The following is a 14,113-nucleotide window of genomic DNA, read 5'->3' on the forward strand; positions in this document are numbered from 1 at the left end:
TAACACATCAAACTTGGATTCATCTGTCCATAACGCTTTTTTCCAATCTTCCTCTGTCCAATGTCTGTGTTCTTTTGCCCATATTAATCTTTTCCTTTTATTAATCAGTCTCAGATATGGATTTTTCTTGGCCACATTGCCCTGAAGGCCAGCAACCCGTAGTCGCCCCTTCACTGTAGACATTGACACTGGCGTTTTGCGTGTACTATTTAATGAAGGACCTGTGAGTTGCCGATTTCTCAAACTACAGACTCTAATGTACTTGTCTTGTTGCTCAGTTGTGCAGCGGGGCCTCCCACTTCTCTTTCTACTCTGGTTAGAGCCTGTTTGTGCTCTCCTCAGAAGGCGAGTACTACACACCATTGTAGGAAATCTTCAGGGTCTTGCCAACTTTTCGCATGGAATAGCCTTCATTTCTAAGAACAAGAATAGACTGTCGAGTTTCACATGAAAGTTCTTTTTTTCTGGCCATTCTGCGAGTTTAATGGAACCAGCAAAGGTAATGCTCCAGATTCTCAACTAGCTCAAAGGAAGGTCAGGTTTTTAGGTTCTCTAATCAGCCAAACTGTTTTCAGCTGTGCTAACATACTTGCACAAGGGTTTTCAAGGGTATTCTAACCATCCATTAGCCTGTCTTAGCAAACACAAAGTATCATAAGAACACTGGAGTGATGGTTGTTGGAAATGGGCCTCTATACACCTATGAAGATATTACATTACAAACCAGATGTTTGCAGCTGGAATAGACATTTAACACATTAACAATGCATAGAGTATATTTCTGAATCATTTAATGTTAGCTTCATTGGAAAAAACTGTGCTTTTCTTTCAATAATAAGGAAATTTCTAAGTGACCATAAACTTTTGAATGGTAGTGTATATTTGCACAAGTTTTGAGCATGAATGACTGGATGGGTAGTTAGCTTAATATATAATTATTTATGACAAGCCCTTGTTCCTGTTAGCCAACTTTCCAAAACACATTAGTGAAATTTCATTGTCTGAGAAGTCGTCAATTCCTGTACATTCTGCTCTACAACCTTAGCCTCTGACAATGCTTCTTCACTGACTTAGTCCACCTTCTTCTTTGAGCGATTCACACCTGGACTGTCCTTCAGCTTCCTTTTCCTCTGGTTGATATCTGAGGATACAAAAGTGGGAAATTTCTCCAAAGAGAGGACTATAGTAGCTTCTGCAAATGGTAACCCCATGAGCTGGGCAGGATGTGATGCAAGTGAACGTATCCACTGTCACTTGCAGGTACGGGGGAATGATGAAGACGAAAGCCTCAGTGTGGAAACTTTTTTGGTTTTACTCTGATGACAACTTTACACACCCTTGGCTTTCTCTCAAGTAGCTTCATCAGGTAGTTACTTGTAATGGCTTCCAAAAGTTTGAGTATTTGTTAGCTGTTTTGCCCTTATTCTGTAGTCCATTTCAACCGAAACCATCTCATTTGGGTTTAGGTCAGGTGATTGTGGAAGCCATGTCATGTGATGCAGCTCTTTTTGGCCACTTAGTAGAGATGATTGACCACTAAAATGCTTGAGCACTTGGTACTCAAATTGAGCAGGTCAGATGAAAGGAGAGACTCATCACAGGTACTCATTGAAGGTATATTTTCCTGCTTCCATTCTAGCACAGTGGAAAAACAATAGCACTGTGGCTAACAGTGAAAAAAAAATGAGAATTCCGGAGTCTCATGCAAGTAAGATTACATCTAATATATATGTTTTATTAGTTTAATACCTCTTCTAAGTAACAAGAGTCTAAATAGTTTCTTTTATAATCAAAAGAACAAAAATAAAAGAGTAAAAGATGGAATCATAGTGTTAAGTAAAGTCCATGTCACAAATCATCCAGGATTTTCTATTGCTCTAAGAGATCACTGAGGCCAGCAAGTGTATAAGACACCCGCTCCACACCTGCTATTTGTCAGAAATCTTCAAGTTGGGAGTTGACATGATATAGTCTGTTCTACAGACAAGCTGTTGCTTCTGCTTCAGGTCATAGACCTTAAATTCCTCTTAATCCCTAGTCAACAACCCAAGGCACTTAAGAAGAATTTACAACCAACATGGAAACACATTCCAGGCCAAATCCTGCCAAAAAAATAAATCATTTTTAGGTGTCCACTCCTAGATTACTGTTTGCAAATTGGCAAACGCTTCATTGCTTGTTTTCTACATCAAGTATTTCTTATATTCTTGTAGTCAAAAACATAAAACAATAACAGAAAGTAAAGTATTGTGAAATAAAAGTCAGTAGAAAATTGCATAGCTGACAGTTAATTGTAACCATGTGTCATCTGCTGTAAATACATTACCCCATACCCAAGATCCTACTTAAATAATATGCCTGTCTTTAACATGTCCATATAATATGTGAGAGGTTGGTTACCCAGTCGGGCACAGTTATGTGGTTATTTAATACAGTGACTGCATAGCAATGCATCTCTGCACTGTATCAATATTATCATGTTGCTGATGTTTTCTTGTCCTTGAACGCACAAGAGCTTATCTTCTATTTTCTCTTAGGGTACCGTCACACAGTGCAATTTTCATCGCTACGACGGTACGATCCGTGACGCTCCAGCATCGTAACAATATCGCTCCAGCGTCGTAGACTGCTGTCACACTTTGCAATCTACGATGCTGGAGCGATAATTTCATGACGTATGTGCGATGTAGAAGCCGTTGGTTACTATGCGCACATCGTATACGATATATGTTACACCATGCGATCATGCCGCCACAGCGGGACACTAGACGACGAAAGAAAGTTTCAAACGATCTGCTACGACGTACGATTCTCAGCGGGGTCCCTGATCGCAGGAGCGTGTCAGACACTGCGATCTCGTAACTATATCGCTCGAACGTCACGAATCGTGCCGTCGTAGCGATCAAAATTGCACTGTGTGACGGTACCCTTAGACAAATGCTTGGATGGTGCAGATATTTTTAGCAAATCCATTGATTATGGCAACTTGTGGTCCCCTGGTCCATGTTCTCCAAGACACAACACCAAGCAGTAGAACTTTAGACAATGTTTTTGAGGGAAAATTGTACAAATCACATCCCGTAAGAAGAATGTCCTCTCCGGAGAGCTACCTAGAGTCGGAAAACATACCTGGGACTTAATTCATAGGAATTTACTTTATAAAACACTGAATATTAATGTTGATGTAGTTTTAGTCTGAAGTGGTCCATGTTCATGAAGTAGTGGTCTTGTTAGTGCACATGAAATACTACATGTATAAAAGTCATCGATTTGTATCTGTCTTTAAACAAAACACACAGGATTTTTTTTATTTTTTTATTTTTTATTTTCTACTTTTCAAGATGTATAAACAAATAAACAATCATACAAGTTACATGAATCTGCTGAGGGTAGATACATATTTAAAATGGAATATATTGTAGAGTTTCGGCAGCACCCTCATTGCGGATTAATAGCCGGAAGTGACCACAGTTCTGGTTATGGTAGTACCAATGTGCGATCCAGGTAAATAGGCTACACAATCCTTGACATAAATCTCAGTAAGATATCGTTTAGAAATAAAAACCAACAAAAACAATAAGACAAACAAAGAAGAATAAAAAATAAGAAGGAAGGGAAGAGGGGGGTGGGTGTGGTACCGGGGAGTGGGGGGGGGGGAGAAGCGATCAAACAGAACTCCCTAAACAAAGATCCCTCGTTAGAGAGAAGACGGTCAGAATGAAACCATAAACACACGGGGAGCAGAGCAGCTAATTTTGACCAATTAGAAAGCCAAGACAGGGCAAATATTGAGCCTGACTAAATCGACTAGGTAATTGAGCTGTATCTGGATCCATCACAGTGCAGTAAAGGAGCCTTAGGAAATCAAGGTAGCACAACCAAGTGTTGTGTAAGGAGAAAAGTACATTGGGGTACTAAGGGGTAGCTTGAGATGCTAGCTGCCAGGGCAACCATATACGAAAGAATTTATCATGCGTGTGTGAATCCCAGCTGGTCAACTCTTCCATCCTATAGATATCCTGGACTTTTTTAAGCCATTCATTGATGTGAGAGGGGGATGTTTGTCTCCAATGTAAGGCGATCAAGTGCTTGGCTGCGGCTATTAGAAGGGGGAATAGATCGTGTTTCTTAGGTTTGTAGGACTTCGTGGGGAGTGACAGTAGAACCTCTTGAGGGGTCAGGCTCTGCGTTATTAGTTTCATCTGGCGGAGTCTGTAAAAAATCTCCCAAAATTTAGCGATAATTGGGCATGACCAAAAAATGTGCGCCAAAGAGCCTCTAGATTTCATACAATTTCAGCAAAGAGGAGAGTCCGAGAGGCCAAAGTGGTAGAGCGACTCAGGGGTTCTGTAGCATCTGGAGAGGACTTTGAAGGCATTCTCCTGGAGCAAGACACATCTGGAGAACCCATGTGAGTGCTCTAAGACTTGCGCTATTTCTCTATTGGAGAGAGATATGTTCAGCTCAGACTCCCATGAGGAGATATATAGGAGCTTAAAGTGGGATTTAGGGGAGATTAAGTTATGGTATAGTTTAGAAATTAATTTAGGGGGTGTGGGGTTGATTCTAAGTAGAAGTTCCAGCCAAAGCCAATCTGAATTTGTCTGGATGTCTGACCTAAGCTTAGAAATAATATATTGTACATGGTGGATTTGAATGAAATCTTTGGGTTGCTTCTTAGCGTCTCGAGGCCAACTGTTAGTGCAACTAATTTGATTGGAGAGTAGTTGTGAGATTGGGAGGGACGGCAAGGATTTCCAGAGGTCAAATGTGTCTATATATTTTGGCTCAATGAGCCAGGGTATGACCCCCAGAGGCATACTGTCCAAAAAAAGGCAACGTGGCCAATTGTTCTGGACTAGCTTCTTCCTTATAGTCAGGGCGTTGCTGGTTATTTCCCACAGAAAATTTTGTGGGGGGGGGGGCAGCAGAGGTCCAGAGATATTTCTCCACTTCACCTCCCATTAACAAGCGTTCAAGATTAGGGATTTTGGGTCAGGTCTTGATTTAACCAGGCACATCCATCTAGCTAGATGGACCGCCTGGTAATAGGTCTTAAAGTTAGGGAGTCCAAGACCACCTTTCTTTTTCGGGAGCGAGAGTATTTTGATGGGTAGTCTAGCCCTCCTGCCCCTCCACACGTATCTGTTGACTATTTTATTGGCTAAAGTGAAGAAAGATTTGGGGAGAGGTATGGGAATCATGGTCATATGGTAGAATATTTTTGGTAATATGTACGATTTAATTATGTTTATCCTCCCGATCCATGAGAGAAATGGCAAGTCATAGGATTTAAGAAGTGTTTGGAGATTGTCCAGAAGGGGTACAAAATTGTGTTTATACGGAGATGTGGGATCAGCAGTGAGAAAGACTCCTAGATATTTCAGTTTGACTGCGAGCCATTTGAAGGGGGTAGACTTTTTGAGGTCCAAGACTGCCTCGACCGGTAACGAAACATTCATGACTTCCGATTTGTGCATATTAACTTTGAAGTTGGAGATGACCCCAAACTCGTCAAGAAGTTTCAAGATAGAGGGAAAAGCAGTCCTGGGATTTGAGATCACGACCATAAGGTCATCCGCGAAAGCAGCTGTTTTAAATTCTGTTTGTTCCACGGTTAGACCTCTGATCGACTCCTCCTGTCTTATTCTTTGTATTAAAGTCTCCATAACTAGCACAAAGAGGGTGGGGGAGAGAGGGCAGCCTTGTCTGGTTCCATTCCTGATCCCGAAGGAGTCTGAAAGTAACCCGTTGACTCTGACTCTCGCGGTTGGAAAAGAGTACAGAGTCATGATGGCATCAATAAAAGGTTGGGGGAAGTCAAACTTCCGTAAAGTGCATACCATGTAGTGCCAACTGACTTTGTCAAAGGCTTTCTCGGCATCAGTAGATAACAAAGCCAACGGGGTTCCAGAGCGTTTGGCATGTGAAATGGCTAGAAGAATTTTTAGGGCATTGTCTTTACCCTCTCGCCCCCTGACAAAGCCCACTTGATCAGGGTGAATCAGGGACTCGAGGACGATGTTGATCCTTGATGCAAGGATTTTTGCCAAAGTTTCAAATCTGAATTCAACAAAGATATTGGGCGATAGTTACCACGTTGGCTACCCTCTCTCCCCTCCTTTGGGATAACAGATATGTGTGCTTCTAAAGTTTGTTTAGTTGGGGGGTTTCCTGCGAGGAAGGAGTTAAAAAGAGAGGTCAAGCGTGGGAGGAGTATGTCTGAGAATTTTCTATAATAGGACATTGGGAAGCCGTCCGGGCCTGGAGTCTTATTGATTGCCATGTTTTGTAAAGTGTCACTAACTTCTTGGCAAGTGACTTGGGCTAAGAGGGCCGAATGTTCTTTGATTTGGACTTTCGGGAGAGAAAGTGGGGCCAGGAATTCCTGGATCCTATCTGCCGCAGTTATACAGTCTTTCATGGGGTCAGGGGCTCTAAATTGTAGAGGGATTGGTAGTAGCATCTGAACGTCCCTGCAATATCTTCAGACCTGTCAACCCTCGTGTTTGGGTCTTTAAATATATGCTTTATAAATTTGTTTTCCCTCTGCTTTTTAAGTAGATGAGAAGTCAGTCTGCTATTCTTATTTCCGTGTACATAGAATCGGTGTTTACAATGCAAGAAGATCTTTGCAGATTTAATGTTAAGCAAATCTTTTAATTTGTTACGAAGGGCCACTAGGTCCCGTTGTAGATTCTGGGTGTTAGTTTTTTTGTGGAGGCGTTCTGTGATTGCTATTTGATGCAGAAGGGACATCATTTCTTTCTCCCTTTGTTTTTTTGCGTGGGCACCGATTGATATGAGTTCCCCTCGAAGAACATCTTTGTGTGCTTCCCATATATTGGGTGTAAGTGGACCGTCTGCGACATTTTCTATAAAATAACGCAACATCGTATATTTTATTTTTTCCAAATTTTGTGGATTATCCATTAGGGATTCATTTAGTCTCCAGGATGTTGCAGGGCGGGGTAAGGTGTCAATGGCAATATCTATAAAGATCGGGGCATGGTCAGATATTGTTATTTGGCCAATATTGGTGGATTTAACTAGACTGATGGATCGTGACTGGATCAAGATGAGATCAATGCGGTGATAGGATGAATGAGGATGGGAAAAGAAAGTAAAATCTTTAGTGGTGGGGTGAATAATACGCCATGGGTCGATAAGATGGAGGGTAGATAACTTGTTTAGTAGGTTGTGTCTCGCTTTCTGTGATATGAAGGAAAGACCGCTTGAGGAGTCAATCTCAGGGTCCAAAGTGATATTAAAGTCACCTCCCATAATTAGTAACCCTTCAGTGAAGAGTTGCAGCACCTCAAAAGTTTTTGTAATCCACTGGACCTGATGTTTATTAGGTGCATAAAGGTTGGCAAAAGTAACTAAAGTGTTGGCTAGGTGACCCTTGACAAAAATATATCTCCCTTCATGATCACTCAATGTATCCCTGAGTGAGAATGGTAAACCTTTTTTTAGTGCAATACTAACACCTTTGGATGCAGAAGAGTTACAACTACTGAACCAAGTTGGGTAAGGGGAGAAGGAAGTATTAGGGGTTCTACCATTTTTAAAGTGTGTTTCTTGGAGGAAGGCTACCTTAGTTTTTTGTTTCTTTAAAAGAGTGAAAATTTGGTTTCTTTTTGCAGGCGCATTAAGGCCTTTAACATTAAAAGAGGCAACTGTGATGGAACCAGAGCTCACCTTATCATTCATATTCATCATGTGCTAGAGAGGAGTTTGTCCCACCCCGGTACCTAAGGAAAGAAAAGGGGAAACAAACATGAATAACGAACTTTGTACATTTAAGCACTTGCCCATCGCAGAGGGGGGGGTGGGGGGGGTACACACAGGATTTTTTTTCCTCATTTCTTTTCTTTTCCACTTAATGCCTTAGTGGCCAGATAATTTTTCTCTGCACCTGGTACAATTACATAAGATCGATAAGAAATAGCAAATTGGCATACAGTGCCTTGCGAAAGTATTCATCTCCCTGGAACTTTTCAACCTTTTCCCACATATCATGCTTCAAACATAAAAATACCAAATCAACATCAAGTGGAACACAATTGTGAAGTTGAACGAAATGTATTGGTTATTTTATATTTTTGTGGAAATTCAAAAACTGAAAAGTGGGGCGTGCAATATTATTTGGCCCCTTTAACTTAATACTTTGTTGCGCCACCTTTTGCTGCGATTACAGCTGCAAGTCACTTGGGGTATGTCTCTATCAGTTTTGTGCATCGAGAGGCTGAAATTCTTGCCCAATCTTCCTTGGCAAACAGCTCAAGCTCAGTGAGATTTGATGGAGATCGTTTGTGAACAGCAGTTTTCAGCTCTTCTCGATTGGATTGAGGTCTGGACTTTGACTTGGCCATTCTAACACCTGTATACGTTTATTTGTGAACCATTCCATTGTAGATTTTGCTTTATGTTTGGGATCATTGTCTTTTTGGAAGACAAATCTCCTTCCCAGTCTCAGGTCTTTTGCAGACTCCAAGAGGTTTTCCTCAATAATGGTCCTGTATTTGGCTCCATCCATCTTCCCATCAATTTTAACCATCTTCCTTGTCCTTGCTGAAGAAAAGCAGGCCCAAACCCTGATGCTGCCACCACCATGTTTGACAGTGGGGATGGTGTGTTCAGGGTGATGAGCTGTGTTGCCTTTATCGCCAAACATATCGTTTGACATTGTGGCCAAAAAGTTTGATTTTGGTTTCATCTGACCAGAGCACCTTCTTCCACATGTTTGGTGTGTCTCCCAGTTGGCTTGTTGCAAATTTTAAACTATACTTTTTATGGATATCTTTGAGAAATGGCTTTCTTCTTGCCACTCGTCCATGAAGGCCAGATTTGTGCAGTGTATGACTGATTGTTGTCCTATTGACAGACTGTTCAACCTCAGCTGTAGATCTCTGCAGTTGATCCAGAGTGATCATTGGCCTCTTGGCTGCATCTCTGATCAGTCTTCTCCTTGTTTGAGATGAAAGTTTAGAGGGACGGCCAGGTCTTGGTAGGTTTGCAGTGGTATGATATTCCTTCCATTCCAATATTATCGTTTGCACAGTGCTCCTTGGGATGTTTAAAGTTTTGGAAATCATTTTGTATTCAAATCCAGCTTTAAACTTGTCCACAAAGTATCACGGACCTGCCTGTTGTGTTCCTTGGACTTAATGATGCTCTCTGTGCTTCAAACAGAACCCTGAGACTATCACAGAGCAGGTGCATTTATACAGAGACTTGATTACACACAGGTGGATTATATTTATCATCTGTTAGGGGTCAAGTTCACGCCTCTGCACAGGGGGAATCTCGGGCCATCTCCGCTGCGGTCTCCCATTCTTCTCCTGCCGCAGTGGAGCCTGCTCAGCAGAGACGTCAGTCCCAGCGTCTTGCTCAGTCTGACTCTGTACAAAGGGTTACTGCTGCTTTTCCTGCTTCTGCCATTGAAGTCAGTGTTGGGCAGCGGCGAGCAGACGCTTCTGGGACTAAGTCCTGCTTTTCTCATTCTGAGCATGCCCAGAGTAAGATCTCTCAGTGGAGATTGAGGGTCACATGTTCAGATACTGCAGCTAAATCCATTGGTCCTTCTAGGAAGGTCCTGTAGGTGCTCAGGCTCTGTAGCAGCCTCTCATTGGTTCTTCTTGGAAGGTCCTGTACTTGCTGCAGCTATTTAAGGCTCTCATGACCACACGGCCATGCGCTAGTATTGTATCAGTTATGTGCATGCGCCAGTGTGGTCACATTTATGTGTGTTCAGGGACTCAGCTGAAATAAGCCCCTAGAATGCCGGCACCTCCGGGGAGGAGATTGTGTGCATGGATTTAGGGCCCCGGCTGAAATAAGCCCCTAGAATACCGGCTCCTCCGGTGAGGAGATTGTATGTTTGTTTTTCCACACACTGCCAACAGCTCGGCAGTTGCTGGATACTCCTGTGAAGTCAACAGGGTTCCGCTTTTCTTAGTTGCCAAGGTATCAGCTGCTGACTCGTGGCGTCAGCTTAAAAGCCACCGAAGGTCAGAGTGAGATCTGGCACAGCGTCTCTGTGAAGTAACAGAGTGGGTTTCTACCGCCATATAGGTCCGCCATTTGCCAGCAGCAGGTCCTCTCCTGCACAGTGGACCCCAGGCTGCAAACGCACCAAATAACATCTCTCAAATTAACTCGGTGCATTCCTCCAGCCCTAACATCATCATTAGGCAGTTAGGACAACATTGGATCATTCAGAGATCCACAATGAACTTCTGGAGTGAGTTTGCTGCACTGAAAGTAAAGCGGCCGAATAATATTGCACTCCCTACTTTTCAGTTTTTGAATTTCCACAAAAATTTAAAATAACCAATAAATTTCATTCCACTTCACCATTGTGTTCCACTTGCTGTTAATTCTTCACCAAAAATTTACATTTGGTATCTTTATGTTTGAAGCATGATATGTGGGAAAAGGTTGAAAAGTTCCAGAGAGCCGAATACTTTCCCAAGGAACTGCAAGTATTTGAAACCCCTTTCAAATTCTAAAAGCTGCACGTGTCAAGGAAGTTTTATATATTTTGCTTACTTAACTGAAACAAGTACAATCTTTGGAACAGCACAATAGCCCACTTTTCTTTGAGATTAAGAGTGCCATACTAAGTAGTCAATTTTTTAGCAGTTTTTCATACACTCTAGTTTGAAGAATAATGTTATACAGAGAAACAGTGCAAGCCTTATAACACGTCTGGTATGAATCAACAAAAAAATATTGTGACCTCAGATTTCATGCAGCCCTAGTTCTAGGTTTACTGCTGCCTGAGGTGAAAAGTGAAATGGCGCCACTTTCAGCAGTACGTTATAAACATGTAAATTATAAAAGGTAATAAACCTAATAATTCAGTCACCTTTTTGGCTTATACAGTATTCATTGCATGATAAAAAATATGCTGTGAAAATGATTATCTCGATCAATATGACTAATTCGATACCAAAGTTTCATACATTTTTTTATAATAATAATAATTTGTTATTTATACAGCGCCAACATATTCCGCAGCACTTTACATTATAGACGGGACGTATACAGACAATGGACATTACAGCATAACAATAAACACAGGGTTAAGAAAAAAAAACTCCAAACATTGTGTTTTATGATATTGCTTTTTGTGACCTTTGACATTGTTATTTTTGCTTCTGTGGAGTTGCTTGTTTTTTCATGGTAAGCTGATTTCACTCATAGAAATTTGGGGTACATACAATGTTTTGATTTTTTTTATAGTTTTTTTTAGGGATATTTTGTGAAAAAACAATTCTAGAATTTAGATTTTATTTTTCCTTTACAGGTCAATTATTGATAGACTGGATCTTTATGTATGCCACGATACCAAATATGCAAATTTCTAATACATTTGTTTTTAATGAGGGAAAACTTCTTATTTTTTACTTTATTTTTTAGTTCCCTTAGTAGAATTGAACCTGTGATTGTCTGATCGCTGCTACTATACACTGCAATTGCGGTTTCCTATGAAGCTCAGAGCCTGTGGTTGAGTTTCACAGGTGAGCTAAAATAGCAGTGACAGGGAACTTCTAATACATTTCTTAAGTAAATATCAATGAAGTAATCCTTAACTTGTCAGTCAGCGCAAAACTTATTATCATAGCCATGCAGCCTTCTGACAAGTTATGGATTGCTACTTGTGTACAGGATCAGATCCAATAACGGTACAGGGATACAGCACTGGAGACATCATCAGTACATAATTATAGAATGTAACTGAAAGGTAGTAGGTTCAGAATAGTGATGGCTAACATGGATGGACCCCCATAAAAATATAAAATCTAACTTTTATTAAAGATAATTAAAAAAGAGACTAACAACAATCACGAAAAGACATACACCACACGCCCTCTAGGTCAACCCTATAAAATATTTCCTAGCCTTTGTTCCTGACTCTTAGCAGAGGTTGGCACCCTACAGGTATAGCCACACAAATGGTGCCCCCACGCCTCTGTGGCTGTACCTCCCAACCCTGGAAAACCCTATATGTAAGTGATAGGAGACACACAATAATCTTACATAATCAATAGAGCTTAACACCACGTACCAGGGCAAAACATCACGATGTAGCAGAAAGCAACAAATGTCCTGTAAATGCAATGTAAGAAAATTGCTGGAAATAGTTAATCTAACTGCAATGCAATGATAAAACAAGATAAATGTAAATAAATAAAAAAAGACCCATATGTTTACCTTAAATTGTCTCCTATATACTGGACACCTGCCTAAACAGCGGAGGTTGGCACCCTACTTTTCAGCGGATATGGCACCCCCCGCTCATCGTGGCGGTCCCTGGGATGCTCTAGTAAAACACTGATAATATCTACTTGACTTCATAATAAGACATCAATTCATCTCACCTCCTGATGATCCTTTTATTGGTGAAACACATTGAGGTCTAAAGCTGTATGATCTACTATATAATTGTCTAAGGGTCACTTCCGTCTTTCTGTCTTTCCTTCTTTCTGGCACGGATATTCATTGGTCGCGGCCTCTGTATGTCATGGAAATCCAAGTCGCTGATTGGTCATGGCAAAACAGCCACGACCAATCAGCGACGGGCACAGTCCGGAAGAAAATGGCCGCTCCTTACTCCCCGCAGTCAGCGCGTGGCTGCGTGGCTGCTATATACTACATAGGCAGTGTTATATACTATGTGGGCTGTGTGATATACTCTATGGGCTGTGCTATATACTGCATGGGCTGTGCTATATATTATGTGGCCACTGTTATATACTGCGTGGGCAGTGTTATATACTACGTGGCTGCTATATACTGTGTGGGCAGTGTTATATACTACGTGACTGCTAAATACTGCATGGGCTGTGCTATATACTGCATGGCCTGTGTTATATACTACGTTGCCTGTGTTATATACTGCGTGGCTGCTATATACTGCATGGGCTGTGTTATATAGTACGTGGCTGTGTTATATACTGCGTGGCCACTGTTATACATTGTGTGGTCTGTATTAACGCATCGGGTATTCTATAATATGTATTAATGAATATATAAGAAAATAGAGTGCAGGAATCTTTATTCAAACATCGTGCTGTACATCTTCACGACCGGGGGTGCTGTACAGAGAGTGCAGCAAAGCGAGACGACGGCCGTTTCACGCCTGGCTGGCGCTTCAACGGGTCAGTGAAGGTGCCATCAGAGACGCCGGGAGAAATAGGGAAAGGTGAGACAAAAAGCTCCTCCCCCCCACTCACTTCCCCCCGTCGTCCACTGATTACTCCCCACTGCGTGACGAGACTCTAACACACAGTGATAAATATTTAAAAGACATTTAAAAAACACCAAATCTATGACAGAAGATCAGGGCTATTAAGGAAAAAATGACATTAACATATACATCATCAAACTAACAATGTGCTGTAATCTGACTAAAATTAGAGTCTAGACGATTATACAGGTGCATGAGATATATTTATTGCACCTCACGGAGGAAGACGGCTAGCAATCTCAAGAGGCCACTAAAGAAAAATGGACATATCCACCCTGTCGTTAAAGCCTAAAGGGCCCATCGCGTCTGTCCGCATAATCCATCTTGCCTCTTTCCTTAGCAATATGTTATGCAAATCACCCCCTCTACCAGGGAGGGTGACTTTTTCTATGCCTGCGAATGTCAACACGCTAGGGTCCCCGCTATGCGTCTCGCGAACATGGTTGATTAAACGCGGTACTCCTTTACCCGTGGCGATTGTATTGCAATGCTCCCGAAAACGCATATATAAACATCGTATGGTTTTGCCGATGTAAAACCGTCCACAAGGACAAAATATTACGTAAACAACGTACTTCGTTTTGCAAGTAATAAGCATGTTTACAACATGTTTAATAGGACCAATACTTAAGCTTCGTCCCGTAGCATGATGTTTACAACAAGGGCAATGTCCACAACGAAAATTACCCTTGGGCGCACTGGAACTCAACCAGTTATTCCTATCGCTGGATAATCTGTTACGTACCAAAACGTCCCTCAGATTAGTGCTACGTTTATTGGATATAAGTGGGCCTCTTTTAACTATATCTACGAGATCTCTATCCTTCTCGAGAATGTGCCAATTTCTTCTTATGG

The 14,113-nt window shown here is 41.5% G+C and overlaps 1 protein-coding gene across 2 annotated transcripts in view; it reads left to right on the top strand.

Moving 5' to 3' along the window:
- Positions 1–14,113, top strand: part of CFAP299 (cilia and flagella associated protein 299) — a 967,879-nt gene that overhangs the window by 127,738 nt on the left and 826,028 nt on the right. The gene's annotated exons all lie outside the window — the stretch shown is intronic.

The sequence above is a fragment of the Ranitomeya imitator genome, chromosome 1 (genome assembly GCF_032444005.1).
Source record: "Ranitomeya imitator isolate aRanImi1 chromosome 1, aRanImi1.pri, whole genome shotgun sequence".
NCBI lineage: Eukaryota > Metazoa > Chordata > Amphibia > Anura > Dendrobatidae > Ranitomeya > Ranitomeya imitator.